Raw genomic sequence first — 21,810 nt, 5'->3', positions numbered from 1 at the left:
TAGATAGAGAGACTGACAGACAGGTAGAATATAGATAGATGGATAGATAGATGGATAGATAGATAGATAGATAGATAGATAGATAGATAGATAGATAGATAGATAGATAGATAGATAGACAGATAGATAGACAGACAGATACAAAGAAATGCACAGCACAAGAACAGGCCCTTCAGCTCACTATGTCTGTGCTGACCATGATGTCAATGCAAACTAATCCTCTCTGCCTCCACCTGGTCCTCATCCCTCTCATCCCTGAGTGTTCTTGCCTCTTAAATGTTGCTCGTATCTGCTTCTACCAGCTCCCCTGACACTGTGTTCCAGGCACCTACCACTCTCTGTGCAAAAAATCTTCTTTAAACTTTCTTTCTCTTACCTCAAAGCTATGCCCTCTTGTAATTAACATCTCCAACCTGAGAGAAAGACTCTGACTCTCTATCATATCTCTTCAGCCTCCAGCACTCCAGAGAATACAATCATGGTTTGTCCAACCTTGTACATTTCAATGCAGGCAACATCCGGGTGAAACTTTTCTGCACCCTCTCCAAAGCCTCCACATCCTTCGTATGGTTTGGTGACCAGAACTGCACACAATACTCCAAATGTGGCCGAACCAATGTTTTATACAGCTGCAACATTACATCCCAACTTTTATACTCGATGCCTTGACTGATGAAGGCAAGCATACCGTTCACCTTCTTTCCCACCCTATCTACTTGTGTTGCCACTTTTAGGGAGCTATGGACAGACATCCCCTCTGTTCATCAATTCATCTAAGTGTCATAGAAACATAGAAACATAGAAAAACTACAGCACAATTCAGGCCCTTTGGCCCACAAAGCTGTGCCGATCATGTCCCTACCCTAGAAATTACTAGGCTTACCCATAGCCCTCTATTTTACTCAGCTCCATGTACCTATCCAAAAGTCTCTTGAAAGACCCTATCATATCCGCCTCCACCACCGTTTCCGGCAGCCCATTCCACACACTCACCACTCTCTGAGTAAAAAACTTACCCCTGACATCTCCTCTATACCTACTCCCCAGCACCTTAAACCTATGTCCTCTTGTGGCCACCAATTCAGCCCTGGGGAAAAGCCTCTGACTATCTACCCGATCAATACCTCTCATCATCTTATACACCTCTATCAGGTCCCCCCTCATCCTCCGTCTCTCCAAGGAGAAAAGGTCGAGTTCCCTCAACCTGCTTTCATAAGGCATGCTCCGCATTCCAGGCAGCGTCCTTGTAAATCTCCTCTGCACCCTCCCTATGGCTTCCACATCCTTCCTGTAGTGAGGCGAACAGAACTGAGCACAGTACTCCAAGTGGGGTCTGACCAGGAACCTATACAGCTGAAACAATACCTCTTGGCTCCTAAATTCAATTCCCTGATTGATGAAGGACAATACACCATATGCCTTCTTAAGCACAGAGTCAACCTGCGCAGCCGCTTTGAGCGTCCTATGGACTCGGACCCCAAGATCCCTCTGATCCTCCACGCTGCCAAGAGTCCTACCATTAATACTATATTCCACCAACATATTTGACCTATGTCCTGCCATTGTACAGTATACTTTCCTTCTGCATTTGATCTTCCAAAATGCAACACCTCACACTTGTCCGGATTAAACTCCTTCTGCCATTTCTCTGCCCAGATTTGCTACTGATCTATATCCTGCTGTATCCTCTAGGTTGGGAACTCTTGGGAACATCGTAAACTTGCCTAATTTCATGAGATGGGCCACGTGGTGGTACGGCAGGTAGTTCTGTTGCCTCACAGCTCCAATGACTCGGTTTCAATCCCGAACTTGGTGTTGTCTGTGTGGATTTTTCACGTCCTCCCTGTGACTGCGTGGATGTTCCAATTTCCTCCATGAACCCAAGAATTTGATTGTGGCCACTGTAACTCACTCATCAATGTTGGCAAGAGGCAAAAGAACCAAAAGGAGGTTGATAGACACAGGAGAGGTAATAGGTTACAAGGAAATAAGGAGGAGAGAAGGGATTGTTCTGCTGTGAGGCAGAATGGACCCAATGGTCCAAGTGGCCTTCCCCAGATCGTAAGTAAGTTGACTTAAAGTCATGTATCTGTTAGATTCAGGAAATGTTGTGCACCTGTCAGATTCCAGGGAAAGTAGTGGATTTGTTAGATTCAGAGAATGCTACGAGTCCACCTGAATTTTGTGAGTGTGATCTACCCAGGCCCTCTCGCCCACACCTTCTTCTGTCCAACCCCCACCTCTCAGCCCCCAATCACCCAGTTTGTTTCCCCACCCCCATCTGCCCATCACCCACACACTCCTCCCACTGGTTCCCCTCCTTACTGTTCCCACCTGCCCTCAGTCCGTTCCACGCTCCACCTTCCTCTCCCATCAGACTCCACCATCTGCAGCCCTTTGTTGCCTCCACCCGTCACCTCCCAGCGTCTGTCACTGTCTCCATCCTTCCCTCCTCCACCTGACTCTATCTGTCAATCACCCCCCCTTCACCTGGATCCACCTATCACCTGCCAGCTCTTGCTCCACCCCTTCCCTCCACCTCTTTATACTGGCTACCTCCTCTCTTTCTTTCCAGTCCTCAAGCAGGGTCTCAACCTGAAACGTCGACTGACCATTTCCCTCCACAGTTGCTGCCTGACCCGCTGAGTTCCTCCAGCAGCTCTTTTTTGTACTCCAGATTCCGGCATCTGCAGACTCTCTTGCGTCTCCATTGTTAGTTCAAGGTTGCAATGTTAGTTCACTGTTAGTTCAAGTACAGAGCCAACTATGGACTGAACACCCATACTTTCTGAAGGCCTTTTTCTTAAGTATGTTCGACAAGACTGTCAGGCTAAGTAAGGCTATCTTTTCATGGCTGCCCAGAACAGGATGTGACATATCGTCATTTGTTTAATGCAATGTCTCCCCACAGGAGGTGAACAGCTTAGGCATCATTTCAAACTGAGGACTTCAACAGTAAATCATTCTATGACGCTTGTGCTGTGATGTGCCCTGGGTTGCTTTGGTCTCCACCAAGCTTTTTGTTTTGTTTTGGCGAATCTGGAAAGCTGCTCTGATATTCTTAACTAAGAATACAACACGATGCCAGCTTTCTAACCTTTTGAAATGGCTACACGACTAGTTATCATTCACTAAAATCGATCATCTCCAGAAGACACATTGACCCTGTGCCTTAAGAACTGGTCCTGTTCACCCTGAATAAACTATTGCGTTGCCATGCCAACGCACTCAGCTTTCATCAAAGCACTGGCCACGGACTAAAATAAAAGCACAAGAGATGCTCTGTCTAGAAAACAAAATCTTTTGAGACACATTGTTTTAGATTTCAAAACAAGATAAATCAGATCCTTGTATTTTTGTTAAACATAGTGACTTCTTTTGTGTTCTGTTCAGGAAGGAATATGCTCTTGCAGACCAAGAGAGAAAATAAGGACTTAATTTCTATAGAGCTTCACAATCTCATGGTCCTCCAAGCTATTTTACAGTCAAAGAACTATGTTTTGATGGGAAGCTTTTTCATTCATTCATTTTTCTTCTGGGTGTTTCTGGCACGACCAGTACTAATTGCCATTTGAGAAAGTTGTGATAAGCCACCTACAACTGAATAGCTGGAGTCACACTCAGACCTGATGAGGACAGCATGATGCCCGTCACCCTGACCATTCCTTTTTCTCTCTTCTACCTTCTGGGAGAAGATACAGGAACTCGAAAGCCCAGAAGATCAGACTCAAGAACAGCTTCTTCCCCACTGCTGTCCGACTTCTGAACCAATCACCTCTTTCACACCCACTTCCCAGTGGGGCTGCCAGGTTCTCGAACCCTTAATTGGTATTGGTTTATTATTGTCACTTCTACCGAGGTACAGTGAAAAACTTGTCTTGCATACCGATCGTGCAGGTCAATTCATTACACAGTGCAGTTACATTGAGTTAGTACAGAGTCCATTGATGTAGTACAGGTAAAAACAATAACAGTACAGAGTAAAGTGTCACAGCTACAGAGAAAGTGCAGTGCAATAAGGTGCAAGGTCACAACAAGGTAGATCGTGAGGTCAGCGGCCATCTCATTGTATAAGGGAACCGTTCAATAATCTTACCACAGTGGGGTAGAAGCTGTCCTTAAGTCTGGTTGTACGTGCCCTCAGGCTCCTGTATCTTCTACCCGATGGGAGAGGAGAGAAGAGAGAATGACCCGGGTGGGTGGGGTCTTTGATTATGCTGGCTGCTTCACCAAGATAGCAAGAGGTAAAGACAGAGTCCAAGGAGGGGAGGCTGGTGTCCGTGATGCACTGGGCTGTGTCCACAACTCTGCAATTTCTTGTGGTCCTGGCAGAGCAGTTACCGTACTACCTCTATTAATTCTACTTCTTCTGTTATTCTTACTTCAGCATTTCTTTTTACACTGCAATCTTTGCACTAGTCTGTTGTTTTGCAAGCTTGTCGCTGTATTTATTGTTGTATTTTTTATTTCCGTGTATACTGTTTACCCTGTGAACTTCACACAAACCAGGAATTTCCCTGCACCCTCATGTATATGACCATAAACTAATCTGAATCTGAATCAGATTTCTTCCTCTGAAGAACACTGGTAAACCAGATAGTCATTCTACGACAATCCAATCATTTTGTGGTCACCATTACAAAGGTTAACTGCTGTTACTGTTTCAAATTGCAAATCACTAACTGAATTTCAATTGAACTTAGGTTTATGCATTGTTAGTTCAGACCTCTTGATTACAAGTTCACAAACAGCACCATACCACAGTCATTCTTTCTTATTTAGGTATACTGAAGAAAATTGATCATTGGTAATTGATTTATGATTGTTATATGTACCGAGATACAATGAAATGCTTTTGTTTGTGGGTCATCAAGACAAATCATGCCATACATAAGTACATTGAGGTAGTAAAAAGAAAACAGAATGCAGAATATAGAGTTACAGTTACAGAGAAAGTGCAGTGCAGGCAGACAAATAAAGTGCAAGGGCCATGACGAGGTAGATTGAGAGATCAAGAGTTCATCTATTAGCATTTGAGAGGTCCATTCAAGAGTCTAATAACAGCGGGATAGAAGCTGTCCTTGAGCCTGGTGGTACGTGTTCTCAGGCTTTCTATCTTCTGCTCGATGGGAGAGGGGAGAAGAGAGAATGACAGAGGTGGTCGGGGTCTGATTATGTTGGCTGCTTTCCCAATGCAGTGGGAAGTGTAGACAGAGTCCATAGAAGGGAGGCTGGTTTGCGCGATGGACTGGGCTGCGTTCACAACTCTCTGTAATTTCTTGTGGTCTTGCGCAGAGCAGTTGCCATAACTAAGCTGTGGTGCCAAAGCAGGATCACCATTAAGACACCGACCTTCCCTGGTGTGAAAGAAATGTGCCCAGATTCTTTCTTCAGTGAATTACGACTGCTGCCTTAACTCAATGGTGAGTTCAGCTGTGGAGTGGTCAACCAGATGTACCGGCATCTCTCCCTCAGTCAAATAGTTTAAAGGTCTTTGACAATGATTCAGTTTAGTTTATTATCATTTCCACCGGGGTGCAATGAAATTCCTTGCTTGTGTGAAACTCACAGAATAAACAGTGTACATGGTAATAGTAAATACAGCGACGAGCGCAAAACAGCAGGACAGTGCAAAGATTGTTGTGCAATCTGAAGTAGTGCAAAAAGAAATGCTAAAGTGACAATAACTGAACAACTGAGAGAGGTAGAGAGGTCCGAGGATGTGGCAGCACCACCGGGAAGGGGGTGTGAAGGAGGAGATTGGTTCAGGAGTCTGACAGCTGTGGGGAAGAAGCTGTTGTTGAGTCTGCTTGTCTGGGCTCTCAAGCTCCTGATGAGCTGTCAAAGGGCCCGTGCCAGCTCTCAGAGCAATTCTATTGATCCCATTCCCCTACTTAGGTGTTACCTATTCTCTCTCATGTGCCCATCAACTCCCACTAATTTGTTTACCACCCGCTAATTTTATGGTAATTAACCTACCAACCCGCACATCTTTGGGACGTGGGAACAAACTGCAGCATGCGACGGAAACCCACGCGGTCACTGGGAGAACATGCAAACTCCACGCAGACAGCACCAGAAGTCAGGATTACATAGAACAGTACAGCACAGAACAGGCCCTTCTGCCCACAATGTTGTGCCGACATAGCTAATCCCTCCAACCTACAGAATGCCCATATCACTCCATTTTCCTCTCATTCATGAGCCCATCCAAGCCCCTCTTAAAAGCCCCCAATGAACGTGCCTCCACCACCCTATCAGGCAACACATTCCAGGCATCCACCACTCTCTCAGTAAAAAACATACCCCTCACATCTGTTCTGAACCTACCCCCTCTCACCGTAAGTGCATGCCCTCTGGTATTGGATTGCTCAATAATGGGAAAAAGATATTGCTTGTCCACCCTATCTATGCCCCTCATAACTTTATACACTTCCAACAGATCACCCCCTCAGCCTCCATCGCTCCAGAGAAAAGAGTCCAAGTTTGTCCAGCCTCTCCTGATAGCACATGCCCTCTAATCCAGGCAGCATCCTGGTAAACCTCTTCTGCATCCTTTCTAAAAGCCTCGACATCCTTCCTATAGTGAGGTGACCAGACTGAATCAGGGTCACTGGAGTTGGAGGCAGCAGTAGTACCTGCTGCATCGCTGTGCCACCCTGAGGTTCAGACGGGATTTGTGGAAAGCGAACCAGAGTTAACATCTCAGATCAATGGCCCTTCCTCAGAACAATACATGGAACTGTTGCATTTTCATCAGCAAAAAGTGCTGGATAGAGTCATAAGAGTCACTGAATTATACCACACAGAAACAGGCCCTTCGGCCCAACTGGTCCATGCCGACCAAAATGCCCATCTAAACTAGTTCCATTTGCCTGTGTTTAGCCCATATCCCTCTGAAGCTTTCCTATTCATGTACCTGTCCAAGTGTCTTTGAATGTTGTTATTGTACCTGCCTCAACCACTTCCTCCAGTAGCTTATTCCATATCCTGACCACTGTGTGAAAAGGTTGTCCCTCAGGTTCCTATTAAATCTCTCCCCTGTCCCCTTAAATGTTTGCCCTCTAGTTTTTGATTCCCCAACCCTGGGGAAAAGACTGTGTGCATTCACCCTATCTATGGCCCTCATAATTTTATATACCTCTATAAGATCACCTCTCGGTCTCCTATACTCCAAGGAATAAAGTCCTAGCCCTGATATTAGTGAGCTACAGAAGACCCACATCCCAGATTATGTTGTTGACTTTAAACACCCTCATTGTGACTATGAGTGACAACTAATATCCATTGTTTAAGAATGAAGTTTTAAAAAAGCGGTGAAGAGATCCATCGAGGACATCCGCAAGAGGCGGTGCCTCAAGAAGGCAGCATCCATCATTAAAGACCCTCACGATCCGGGACATGCCCTCTTCTCATTACTACCATCGGGGAGGAGGTACAGGAGCCTGAAGACCCACACTCAACATTTCAGGAACAGCTTCTTCCCGTCCGCCATCAGATTTCTGAACGGCCCATGAACCCATGAACACTACCTCGTTATTCCTCTTTTGCACTATTTATTCATTTTCATAACTGATAGTAATCTTTACGTCTTTATGTCTTGCACTGTACTGCTACCACAAAACAACACATTTCACAACATACGTCAGTGATAATAAACCTGATTCTAATTCTGAAGAGATCATTATTTCATTGTTTGCATCTACAGACCTCCAGGTAGAAGAGTCATGAGATCATGCTCACACATTATATGACTCAGTTTGTCTTGCAATGTTCTTTTAAGTGATGCTTTATAAAACAGCAGCAGTTAACATGAATCAGGTGTTAAATCACAACTTGAGTTGGCCTGAATCTGTTAAAAAATACTAAGTACCTGTTATACAAGTATGACTGGAGTAGGCCGATGTGCAAAAGGACCCAGGAACAGAAACAGTTTCTCACTGAATTAAATATTCTAAGGATTCTGTGTTACATTTTAATGACTAATATTGAAAATAGGAATCCATAGTCACAAATGAAGCACACTGCCTTCCCTGGAGAATTTGCTTAGGATTAATTCATTAAAGAGTTTAAACTCAGCTGCAGGGATGTAATGTGCTGCTGAAGACTTTGTAAATAGTGGCAAGTTTATCACAGCTGTGAGTGGGCTTCGGGGAGGAGTTTGAAGGCAGCTTTTATTGTGAAATGGCCAAGTAAGCACTGCTCCATGCAAACAGAACAGTGACTGAGCAGCAAAGCTGGCCTGCTCCTGAAGCTTTGCAGTTGACATCCTGACCAGTCCAGTCAAGCTGAGAGCTACCCTTTCTTATCCAGCTCCAGCGAGCTGACTGATATGTATAAAGGAGCTCAGCGATGAGCAGTTGGAGCCCTTGAAAGAAGATAACTGGGCTCTCATGTGGGTGATGGGCACATCTGTGTCAGTCCCATGTTTTATTGCTTTAAAACCACAGTCACAGGCAGCAAGGACTTTGGATGAAACTAGTTAACAACTCTGCCAGTATCCGATCAAAGAATCAATGCCTTGGTTTTCTGCTTCCTCTTCCTCCCGCCTCCAGACTAAAGTCGAATGAACAGGTAAGATGGAACATCACCACAAGTGTCATTTAACAAGGTACGGCTGGCAGGTGCTCTGATGAGTGAGAAGCAGATTAGTTGACTGTAGGGCTACATAAAGAAAATTAGCAAGGATCCGTTCTGAGGTTGGTGCCTTGTTTAAACATGCAAAGGATCAATTGAAGTGAACTGACTTTATTTTCTTGAGTCATTTGATAGTCAAAGGAAAGGTTGGCAGTTTGATTTGAATCATCAGTCAGCGCCAAAGGCCTTCATTGAATGACTCTGCCATGATCTGATGTTGGAACTTAAAAGTAATGAATTCACTGTAAACTAAAAATCTCTACAGCTCAGCTAATTTATTCATTAGCCTCTGAAGGAAATATAATTAAGCTGTGCTTTCCTTTCTTCTTTCATTATAACCTAGCCTGCCTCTTTCTTTACTTTCTCTGCTAAACAAATTAGTGCTTAGGAAGCTTTAACTATGTGATGACAATGAAAAGTAAAAGGAATCCACTTTTCTGGAAGAAATGCCACTGATCAAGTAAATCTGTTTGGTAAACTAAGTTACATGAAACACATGTATAATTAGAAATTAAGATTAATTACATTGTAAAATAATTGATTGTGCGAGAACGTTATACCTGATCTATGTTTTGCTAGCAGTGTCGATAAGGACAAGAACTTGAAGATCCATTCAGTTTTATGGAGCAAAAATACTGAAGGAATTTAAACCCCTAATTTATTGTGATTCTAGCTTGAGGGAAGAGAAGGTTTTTTTTATCATTTTAATTAATGTTTGCTTTTTATTTGGCTCGTGTTATTTTATGTTTATGTATTTATAGAATGGTTAGACTAATAATGTCTCCCTATGTGCATTATGTATTAAGCATCACTTTATCATATATTGGTCTAATGGAAATTGGTCTAAAGGCACTGATGTGGAACTGATGCAATAATGGGCTGATGTAATATTTATATGATTTTTAACTAAGATCCATTTCTAGTTCTGCCGTATTCATGGAAGCCGAAACTTTAGTGTTCCAACAGGATTTTTGTGATGCATTACACAGTGGTCACAGCACAGAGGCAGATCCAACTCACCAAGACCATCATGGATGCTCCACATGAACATCCCCCTCATTCATTCTCATCAATATAATTCTTTTCTCCACTGTGTACTCATCCAGCTTACCGTGAATTGCATCCATTTTAGCCGCCTCAACTAATATAACAAAAGCAAAATATTGATTAAATAGAGAGGGAAACCATTCAACAGAAGGTCCTGGCTCGCCTTGTACATGAATCACAAAGTTAGCTTGCAGAAACAGCAAGTGATTAGAAAGACAAATGCATTGTTAAGTCTTTATTGAATAAGGGGATAGAGCAGAATTGGAGCCAAGTCTTGCTACAATTTACATTGTGCTGATGAGACGACAGTTTTGGTCTTATTTAGGAGGATATCTTTGCAGTTCAGAGAAGATTCACTAAATTGACTCCTGCGATGAAGTGTTTGTCTTATCAGGAACATCTGAGCAGATTAAGCCTATGCTTATTGGAAAATTTAGGAGAATAAAAGTAATCTTATTGAAACATTTAAGATTCTGAGCAGATTTGACAGAGTTAATGTTGAGAAGATGTTTTGCCTTATGGGGGAATCCAGAACAAGGAGGCATAATTTCAAAATAAGGAGGTACCTATTTAACATTAGATGAAGAGGAATTTCTTCTTGGAGGCGTGGGGGGGGGGGAGGTGCCTTGACTCCTTGGAATTCTTTACGTCAGTGAGCTCTGGAGGCGGAGTCATTGAATATATCCAAGGTTGAATGTGATAGATTTTTTGATTACAGGGAAATCAAGGGTTATGGAGAAGAAGCAGAGGTTAATTATAAATCAGCTGTGCTCTTCCTGTAGGACAGGACAGGTTCAAGAGTTGTGTGGCCTGCTTTAGTTCCTATATGCTACATTTTTTATGTTCCTTGAGGTAGAAAATTCCACATTCTTACCACTCTTCAGGTAAGCGTGTTTCTCCTAGATTTATTGCTGACAACCTTATAGTTATGACCTTTAATTAGTTTTTTGTGCATCTGTTGATGATTTTTTTTGTGTGATAAAACGATTGTCAAAGAATGTCTTCTTAAACATTAATTAATCTTCACTTAGCTGAGTAGCAAAAGGAATGGGCAGATACCACACTGACTGTCCCCTGCTCCAGAGATTGACACCTTGATGTTCTCCCAGGATTTTCCAGTCCATACATTGATCAATTGTACTTACCCTACACTTATTGAACCTGCTCATTCGATCATATTATTTAGCCATGTTCCCTTCTGACTCCTGGTTTATTAGCAACAACCTTTTCAGAAGGGAGCCATTAAAGGAATTCAATGCTGTGAGTTAGTTATTCAGTGGTGACAACCAATCATTACACAATGTTCCTTGTGGGCTTTGCTCCTTAACTGTTACTCTTTTGTCCAGCTGATCTGCATTCCCAGAAATCGACCTACTTCAGTGCTCAGTCCCCCCTCGCCCCCCCCCCCCCCCCCCGTGTTCAGAGGACAAGGTCCAATTTGCACGTCTCTACAATGCAGCTGACCCCACTATAGCTGGAGGATTATATCCTCTTTCTTACTTCTTGGGAAGCCCCTCAGGGATTAACGACAGCTCACCTCTACTCCAGTTCTGTACGATATGATAAAATACGATTTCTTTATTAGCCACATGTACATCAAAACACACAGTGAAATGCATCTTTTGTGTAGAGTGTTCTGGGAACAGCCCGCAAGTGTCGCCACGCTTCAGGCGCCAACATAGCATGTCCACAACTTCCTAACCTGTACGTCTCTGGAATGTGGGAGGAAACTGGAGCACCCGGAGGAACCCCACGCAGACACAGGGAGAACGTACAAACTCCTTACAGACAGTTGATTTGAACCCAGGTCACTGGCGCTGTAAAGCATTACGCTAACTGCTACACTACCAGTGAAAACAATAACAATGCAGAATAAAGTGTTACAGTTACAGAGATGGTGCAGGCAGACAATAAGGTGCAGGCCACGACGAGGTAGATTGTGAAGCCAAGAGTCTATTCTTATTGTACTAGGGGACCTTTCAATAGTCTTATAACAGCAGGATAGAAGCTGTCCCTGAGCCTGGTGGTACGTGCTTTCAGGCTTTTGTACCTTCTGCCCGATGGGGGGAGCGTGGGAGGGAAGACAAGAAAATGATCAGGATGCGAGAGCTTTTGATGATACTGGCTGCTTTCCTGAGGCAGCGGGAAGTGTAAATAGCATCTGTGGAGGGGAGGCTGGTTTCTGTGATGTGCTGAGCTGTGACTACAATTCTCTGTAACTTCTTGCAGTCACGGGCAGAGCAGTTGCCGTACCAAGCCGTGATGCATCCGGATAAGATGCTTTCTACGGCGCATCAATAAAAATTGGTGACGATCACCGAGGACATGAATCTCTTTAGCCTTCTGAGGAAGTAGAGGAACTGGTGTGCTTTCTTGACCATGGCGTCCATGTGGTTGGACCAGGACAGGCTATCATGAGTCCTGATGAAGGGTCTCGGCCCGAAACCTGGACTGTCCATTTCCCTCCATAGGTTCTGCCTGACCTGCTGAGTTCCTCCAACATCTTTTGTGTGTTGCTGCAGGCTACTTAGTGATGTTTGTTAAGAATAAATATTGACCGGAACACTATGGGGGAAAAGCTCCCTGTGCTCTTCTTCTAAATAGTCCACCTCAACTGAAAATAACACCTCTGATAATGCTGTTCTCCTTCAGAAATGGCCTGGAGTACCAGACTGGAATCTATACTTTGACCTCGGAACATCATTGCCTTTTTGATGTGAAATTATATAACATTTGTTTCTTTTTAGATCAAACCTCCAGCTTATCACCAGAAGCTTTTGGTGTGTGTTGGATTTATCGTCAGGGATCTTGAGAACTGTGTGCAAAATCAAAATAGCTTAGATTTATACAGCCTTCCTTTCAAAGCTTGATGTTTTAGAGCACTTTAGCAGCGGGAAGCGAAATAAATCAATTTATCAGGATGAACGAGGTCAATAGATATTTGTTAGATAGGGTTATCAATGGATGTCACACTAAGGTGAATGGAGTTGAGGGTCAGGATGGCTCTTGATCTAATTGAATATGGAGCGTAGAACGTAGAACATAGAACCATAGAACAATACAGCACAATACAGGCCCTTTAGCCCACCATGTTGTGCCGACCTCCAAACCACTCCTAAGACTATCTAACCCCTTCCTCCCACGTATCCCTCTATCTTAAATTCCTCCATATGCTTATCCAACAATCTCTTGAACTTGTCCAACGTATCAGCCTCCACCACCACCCCAGGCAGCGCACTCCATACACCAACCACTCTCTGGGTGAAAAACCTCCCTCTGACGTCCCCCTTGAACTTCCCCCCCATTACCTTAAAGCCATGCCCTCTTGTATTGAGCATTGGTGCCCTGTGAAAGAGGCGCTGGCTGTCCACTCTATCTATTCCTCTTAATATTTTGTACACCTCTATCACGTCTCCTCTCATCCTCCTTCTCTCCAATGATTAAAGCCCTAGCTCCTTTAGTCTCTCATCATACTCAAGGGAGAGGATGGTCGATTCTTCCTTTGCTCCTCAATCAAGTTGGAATTGAATAAGATAAATCATGAAGTAAAGACTAGGTGCCACCAAGCTAAGCTTTCAAATGTCTATTGACGTTGGAATTGAGAGAAGTATCGTAGTTCAAGTGAAGGGAATTGGTTTTATTTCCCCCGATTCATTCACGGAATGTGGGCATCATTGGCTAGGTCAGAATTTATTTCTAATCATTAATTATTCCCTGAACTGAGAGCTGTTAAGAATCAACTGTAATGCTGCAACTGAAGGTTATACAAAGGCCAGGTCTAATAAAGTGAACAACGTTCAGATGTCCTGCTCTGAAGTGCAAAGGTTTCTACGGTTAAAATTTCAACTTCATTTTCAGTTGACTATTTGCATTCTAGTACCCCAGCTACTTTGATGGGATTCACATCTCTACACCAATAGTCCAGGCATTTTTACATTCACTTAGAACATAGGAAATTGGTTTATTATTGTCACATGTACCGAGGTACAGTGGAAAACTTGTTTTGCATACTGTTCATACAGGTCAATTCATTGTAACAGTGCATTGAGGTAGTACAAGGAAAAACAATAACAGATTGCAGAATAAAGTGTCACAGTTACAGAGAAAGTGAGTGCAGGTCGACAATAAGGTGCAAGGTCATAATGAGGTAGATTGTGAGGTCAACCTTATGTACCAGGGAACCGTTCAATAGTCTTATAACAGGTTAGAAGCTGTCCTTGAGTGCTTTCAGGCTTTTGAAGGGAGGGGGGAGAAGAGAGAATGTCCGGGGTGGGTGGGGTCTTTGATTACGCTGGCTGCTTTATCGAGGCAGCGAGTAGTGGAGGGGAGGCTGGTTTCCATGATGTGCTGAGTTGTATCCACAACTCTCTGCAGTTTCTTGCGATCACGGGTAGAGCAGTTGCTGAACCAAGCTGTGATGCATCCAGATAGGATGCTCTCTATGGTGTATCGATAAAAATTAGTGAGGATCAAAGGATCAATTTCTTTAGCCTCCTGAGGAAGTAGAGGCGCTGGTGAGCTTTCTTGGTCGTGGCAACAACGTGGTTTTACCAGGACAGGGTATTGGTGATATTCAGTCCTGGGAACTTGAAACTCTCAACCCTCTTGACCTCAGCACCGTTGGTGTAAACAGGAACGTGTACATTACCCCACCCCCCACTTTCTGAAGTCAATGACCAGCTCTTTTGTTTAACACAGTTAAGTTAGAACAGTACAGCACAGAAACAGGCCCTTTGGCCCACGATGTCTGTGCTGAACACAATGCCAAATTAAGCTAATCCTGCCTGCACGTGATCCACATCCCTCCATTCCCTGCATGTTCATGTGCCCATCTTAAAGTCCTTCAAACACCACTATCATATCTGAACATAGAACATTACAGCACAGTACAGGCCCTTCGGCCCACGATGTTGTGCCGACATTTTATCCTGCTCTAAGATCTATCTAATCCTTCCCTCCCACATAGCCCTCCACTTCTCTATCATTCATATCTGCTTCCACCACCACCCCTGGCAGCCTGTTCCAGGCACCCGCCACTGTTTAAAAAACAAAAAAAATCTTGCCCTGCACATTTCCTATAAACTTTCCCCCTCTCACCTTTAAAGGTATTCCCTCTTAACTTTAGTAAGCTAATCCCCATACCACCCATGTATACAGAAGCACCATAGAGAAAACCCATGGCCTGCTGTTGCCTAATGTTCTGTGCCATTTTGCGCCGTGAATAGCATAGAAGGAAACCATTCAGCTCACTGGCCTGGTGATGGTTCTTTTGAAAGAACAATCCAATCCCTTTTACTCCCTCTACTCTTAAACTACCGCCCTGCACTGTTTTCCCCATCAGGTCAATATCCAACTTGCCTTTGAAAATTATGATTGCATCTGCTTCTATCACCCTGTTTAAACTGCTTTCCAAATCACAGCAACTCATCTCTATTCCTTTTGCCTGTATCCTCTGGCCACTGACACACAGAGTCACACGGCACAGAAACAGGCCCTTTGGCCCAACAGGTCTATGTCGATAAGATGCCCATCCAAGCTACTCCCATTTGCTTGCATTTGGCCTATATTCTTCATGCACCTATAAAACAATTTTCTCCTTCCTCACTGTGTCAAAACCCTTCATGGTTTGGAAAACCTCTATCAAATTTTCTCTGGATGTAAGGTCTATTGCTTGAAACATTAATTTTGTCTTTCTCTCTCCACAGATGCTGCCTGACCTGTTGAGTATCACAAAAGTTTTTGCTTTCATTTCAGATTTTCCACATCTGCAATTTAATTTTTTTTTTAACTTCCTCTTAACCTTCTCCAGTCCATGAACAGCCCCAGCTTCTTTCATCTCTCAAATTCCAAATTGGTTTACATCACTTCCGTTGGATAGTTGGCCCTTCTTCCTCAGCTTTGCACTGAATGGGGATGTTCCACCTTTCAGTCCTGACCTGTCCCAAATCAGTAAGATGGTGACTTTGCAAAACAGGTGTGGCATAAGATGGGTGACACAGAAACTAAAAAGGTTAAGTAAACTCAATGTGCAGTTGGTATGGAGTCATAGAGCAAAGAAACAGGCCCTTCAGCTCATCATGTCCCTGCTGACCATTAAGAAGCCATCAATATCAATCCCATTTACCAGCAATTGGTCTGTATGACTTGGCAATTCAAGTTCTCGTCCAGATACCCTTTATTTTTCTTTTCAATAAGATTGTATTTGCAAACGACTACATCTTACATATTGTGTCCCAGTAACTTTTGTGGAATTTGAAATTAATTTTGAAGTAATCTGTGAGAAATGTCACTGGAATTACTGCGTTGACTGACATTTTAAGATTATTTCACCACAGTCTTATCAAAGAAAGTAGGATAACTGGTAAAGGTTAACGTTTAAATCCAGTATATATTTAACTGCGTCTAAAAGGTGGTAATGGTTGACAGAACAGCCTCTGGTTAAATCCTTGAGAGAATCAACTGAAAACTCTAATTAAGAGGCATAACATCTTTACACAATGTCTAATATACTGGCATACGAAGGGCGCAATGTACAAGTTCAGTTTGTATAAGCATTGTAGTGCTGGAAAACTGAAGAGAAACGGTCAGCGGGTCAGACAATGTCTGCTGTGAGAGAGAGACATTAGGTTAGACAATCCTTGACCCCAGCCATCACCAAATGGGGTGGTACACGTGCACCCATCTACATCAATGGTGTTGAGGTTGAGAGCTTCATGTTCCGAGGAGTGAACATCAACAGCCTGTCCTGGTCCAACCACGGAGATGTCATGGCTAAGAAAGCTCACCAGGCCTCTACTTCCTCAGGAGGCTAAAGAAATTTGACATGTCCCAAAATTCCTTTTGCCAAAAGAAATTTGACAAGGCAGATGCAGTTCAACCCAGATAAGTGTGAAGTGGTTCATTTTGTTAGGTCAAATATGATGGCCGAATATAGTATTAATGGTAGGACTCTTGGCAGTGTGGAAGATCAGAGGGATCTTGGGGTCCGAGTCCAAAGGACGCTCAAAGCAGTTGCGCAGGTTGACTCTGTGGTTAGGAAGGCATATGGTGTATTGTCCTTCATCAATGGTGAAATTGAATTTAGGAGCCAAGAGGTATTGTTGCAGCTATATAGGTCCCTGGTCAGACCCCACTTGGAGCACTGTGCTCAGTTCTGGTCACCTCACTACAGGAAAGATGTGGAAGCCATAGAAAGGGTGCAGAGGAGATTTACAAAGGTGCTGCCTGGAATGCCTTATGAAGGCAGGTTGAGGGAACTCAGCCTTTTCTCCTTGGAATGACAGAGGATGAGGGGGGACCTGATAGAGGTGTATAAGATGATGAGAGGCATTGATTGGATGGATAGTCAGAGGCTTTTCCCCAGGGCTAAATTGGTGGCCACAAGAGGACATGGGTTTAAGGTGCTGGGGAGTAGGTATAGAGGAGATGTCAGGGGTAAGTTTTTTACTCAGAGAGTGGTGAGTGCATGGAATGGGCTGCCAGCAACGGTGGTGGAGGCGGTTACGATAGGGTCTTTTAAGAGACTGTTGGATAGGTACATGGAGCTGAGAAAAATAGAGGGCTATGGGTAAGCCTAGTAATTTCTAAGGTAGGGACATGTTCGGCACAGCTTTGTGGGCCGAAGGGCCTGAATTGTGCTGTAGGTTTTCTATGTTTCTATGTCCCCTTTGACACTCACCAACTTTTATCAATGCACCATAGAAAGCATCAAATCTGGATGCATCACAGGTTGGTATGGCAACTGTTCTGCCCAGGACCGCAAGAAATTGCAGAGAGTTGTGGACACAGCCCAGCACATCACGGACACCAGCCTCCCCTCCATGGACTCTGTCTTTACCTTTTGCTGCCTTGGTGAAGCAGACAGCACAATCAAAGACCCCACCCACCTGGGTCATTCTCTCTTCTCCCCTCTCCCATCAGGCAGAAGATGCAGGATCCTGAGGGCACGTACCACCAGGCTCAAGGACAGCTTCTATCCACTGTTATAAGACGATTGAATGGTTCCCTTATACGATGAGCATGACCTCACAATCTACCTTGTTTAACCTTGCACCTTATTGTCTACCTGCACTGCACTTTCTCTGTAGCTGTGACACTTTACTCTGTATTCTGTTATTGTTTTTACCCTGTACTACTCAATACACTGTGTAATGAATTGACGTGTACAAACAGTATACAGGACAAGTTTTCCACTGTACCTTGGTACAAGTGACAATAATGAACCAAAACCAAAATCTCACCTGGTCCCACTCTTGCATGACGAGGAGGGCTCTGCAAACTGTCTCCCTCCCCTGATCAGCCCCCTGTGAAGCAGAATCGGCTCCAAGTGACAGGTAGGTCTCAAGACTCTGAGGACCTTCTCCCTTGACCAGAACACTATGATAGCCTTTGGCAGCTCACATCGGTCAGGCTGGAGAGGATGAAAAAAGTTTCACAAGAATGTTGCCTGGACTGGAGGGCTTGAGTTGTATCAGGAGTTGGATAGGCTGGGACTGTTTTCCCTGGAGCAAAGGAGGCTGAGGGGTGATCGCATGGAAGTTTATACAATTATGGGAGATGTAGATAGCAACAGTCTTTTTCCCAAAGTAAGGGAGCCTAAACCTAGAGGGAGACAAGAAACTGCAGATGCTGGAACCTGGAGGATGGATCCAGATGAAGGGTCTCGACCTGAAGTGCTGACTGTCCATTTCCCTCCATAGATGCTGCCTGACCCGTTGAGTTCCTCCAGCACTTTGTGTGTTGCACTAAACCTAGAGGGCATAGATTTAAGAACATAAAACATAGAACATTACAACACAGCACAGGCCCTTCGGCACACAATGTTGTGCTGACATTTGATCCTGCTCTAAGATCTATCTAATCCTTCCCTCCCACATATACCCTCCTTTTTTCTATCAGTCATGTGCCTATCTAAGAGTCTCTTAAATGTCCCTAATGTATCTGCCCCCACAACCTCTGCCAGCAGTGCGTTCCACGCACCCACCACTCTCTGTGTAAAAAAAAAACTTACCCCTGACATCCCCCTTATACCTTCCTCCAATCACCAAAAAATTATGTCCCCTCATGTTAGCCATTTTCACCCTGGGAAAAAGTCTCTGACTGTCCACTCGATCTATGCCTCTTATCATCTTGTACACCTCTATCAAGTCACCCCTCATTCTCCTTGACTAGCTCGCTCAACCTATCCTCATAAGACATGATCTCCAATCCAGGCAGCATCCTGGTAAGTCTCCTCTGCACCCTCTCTAAAGCTTCCACATCCTTCCTATAATGAGGCGACCAGAACTGAACACAATATTCTAAGTCTGGTCTAATCAGAGTTTTATAGAGCTGCAACATTACCTGGTGCTCTTGAACTCACTCCCCCGATTAACGAAGGCCAACACACAATACACCTTCTTAACAACCCTATCAACCTGGATGGCAACCTTAAGGGATCTATGGACTTGGACCCTCAGATCCCTCTGTTCCTCCACACTGCTAAGAGTCCTGCCATTAACCTTGTATTCTGCCATCAAATTTGATCTTCCAAAGTGTATCACTTCACACTTTTCTGGGTTGAACTCCATCTGCCACTTCCCAGCCTAGGTCTGCATCCTATCAATGTCCTGTTGTAACCTACGGCAACCTTCTACATTATCCACAACACCACCAACCTTCGATTCATTTGCAAACTTACTAACCCACCCTTCCACATCCTCGTCCAAGTCATTTATAAAAAATTGCAAAGAGAAGGAGTCCCAGAACTGATCCCTGTGGAAAGCTACTGGTCACCGAACTCCAGGCAGAATACACTCCAATTACAACCACCCTCTATCTTCTATGGGAGAGCCAATTCTGAATCCACACAGCCAAGTTACCCTGGATCCCATATCTCCTGACTTTCTGAATGACCCTTCCATGAGGAACCATATCAAATGCCTTACTAAAATCCTTGTACACCACATCCACTGCTCTACCTTCATCAATGTGCTTTGTCACATCCTCAAAGAATTTAATCAGGCTCATGAGGCACGACCTGCCCCTCACAAACCCATGCTTACTGTCCCTCGTCAGCCTGTGCTGCTCCAAATGCCCATAAATCCTGTCTCTAAGAATCTTCTCCAGTAATTTGCCCACCACTGAAGTAAGACTCACTGGTCTGTAATTCCCAGGGTTACCCCTACTCCCTTTCTTCCTTTTTTCAACAAAGGAACAACATTTGCCATCCTCCAATCATCCTGCACTACTCCTGTGGCCAATGAGGACGCAAATATCATCGCTAAAGGTGCAGCAGTCTCTTCCCTCCCTTCCCATAATAACCTTGGATATATACTATCCAGCCCCAGTGACTTATCTATCCTAATGTTTTTCATAAGTTCCAGCACATCCTCTTTCTTCATGTCGACGTGGCAGAGCATATCGGCCTGTTGTAGCCATCTTCTCAAACATCAAGGTCTCTCCCTCTGGTGAATATTGAAGCAAAGTATTCATTAAGGACCTCTCCTACTTCTTCTGACTCCAGGCATATGTTTCTTCTTTTATCCATGATCCGTGCAACCCTCACACTAGTCATCCTCCTATTCTTCACATACATGTAGAACCCCTTGGGGTTTTCCTTAATCCAACTCGCCAGGGCCTCTTATGCCCCCTTCTAGCTCTCCTAAATCCATTCTTGCTCCCTCCCTGTAACTCTCAAGAGCCCAGTCTGATCCATGCTTTCTAAACCTTAGGTAAGCATCTTTCTTCCTCTTGACAAGATATTCTCCGTCTCTTGTCAAGCACGGTTCCTTTACTCTACCATCCTTACCCTGCCTCAATGGGACAAACCTATCCAGAACCCCATGCAAATATTCCTTAAACAACCTCCGCATTTCCACTGTGCACTTCCCCAAGAACATCTGTTCCCAATTTACGCTCCCAAGTTCCTGCCTGGTAGCATCATAATTCCCCCTCCCCCAGTTAAATACTTTCCCATATTGTCTGCTCCTACCCCTCTCCAAAACTGTCGTAAAGGTCAAGGAGTTATAGTCACTTTCTCCAAAATGCTCTCCCACCGAGAGATCTGAAAACTGATCAGGCTTATTGCCCAGTACCAGGTCCAGAATGGTCTCTCCTCTGGTCGGCCTGTCCACATACTGTGTCAGGAATCCTTCCTGGACACTCCAAGCAAACTCTGCCCCATCTATCCCCTTTACACTAAGGAGGTGCCAATCAATATTCGGGAAGTTGAAATCACCCATGACAACAACCCTGTTATTTTTGCACCTCTCCAAAATCTGCCTCCTGATCTGCTCCTCAGCATCTCTGCTGCTATTGGGGGGTTTGTAGAATACTCTCAATAGTGTGATTGCTCCCTTCCTGTTCCTGACTTCCACCCACACTAACTCAGTGGATGATTCCTCCAGGACATCCTCCCTTTCTACAGCTGTGACACCGTCCCTGATCAGCAAAGCCACTCCCCCACCTCTTTTACCTCCGTCCTTGTCCATTTTGAAAAGTTTAAACCCCGGAATATCCAGGAGCCATTCCTGCCCTCGCAACAGCCAAGTCTCTGTAATGGCCACCACGTCATAGTTCCACATAATTACCCATATTCTAAGTTCATCACCTTGTTCCTGATACTTCTCGTATTAAAGTAGACACACTTCAGCCCATCCAACTGACTGCAATTTTGCCCTTTCAACTGCCTATCCTTCTTCACAGACTTTCTACATGCTGCATCTGCTTGTACACTAAATGCACCAACCTCTGACCTATCACTCTGGTTCCCCTCCTCGCCAAACTAGTTTAAACCCTCCCCAAACGTTCTAGCAAACCTGCCTACAAGAATATTGGTCCCCCTCCAGTTCAAGTGTAACCAGTCCCTTTTGTACAGGTCATACCTTCCCCAGAAGAGATCCCAATGATCCACAAATCTGAAACCCTGCCCCCGTACCAACTCCTCTGCCACACATTCATCTGCCAAATCAACCTATTCTTACTCTCACTGGCACGTGGCACAGGCAACAATCCAGAGATAATTACTCTTGAGGTCCTGCTTTTCAGCTTCCTACCAAGCTCTTTTATATTCCTGCAAGATGAAACTTAAGGAAAGAGGGGAAAGATTTAAAGAGGATCTGAGGGGCAAATTATTTTTACATGGAG

The 21,810-nt window shown here is 44.3% G+C and overlaps 1 long non-coding RNA gene across 1 annotated transcript in view; it reads left to right on the top strand.

Annotated features, from left to right (window-relative positions):
* Positions 1-8,471: 8,471 nt before the first annotated feature.
* LOC127568845 (uncharacterized) overlaps positions 8,472-21,810 on the top strand; it is an 87,313-nt gene continuing 73,974 nt past the window's right edge. Inside the window, exon 1 of the long non-coding RNA XR_007956088.1 lies at positions 8,472-8,574. This is a non-coding gene — a long non-coding RNA (uncharacterized LOC127568845). The remainder of the gene's footprint in view (positions 8,575-21,810) is intronic.

Source organism: Pristis pectinata, chromosome 3, assembly GCF_009764475.1.
Source record: "Pristis pectinata isolate sPriPec2 chromosome 3, sPriPec2.1.pri, whole genome shotgun sequence".
Classification (NCBI taxonomy): Eukaryota; Metazoa; Chordata; class Chondrichthyes; order Rhinopristiformes; family Pristidae; genus Pristis; species Pristis pectinata.
The sequence above is the reverse complement of the archived record's forward strand: the minus strand, read 5'-3'. Positions and strand labels throughout refer to the sequence as shown.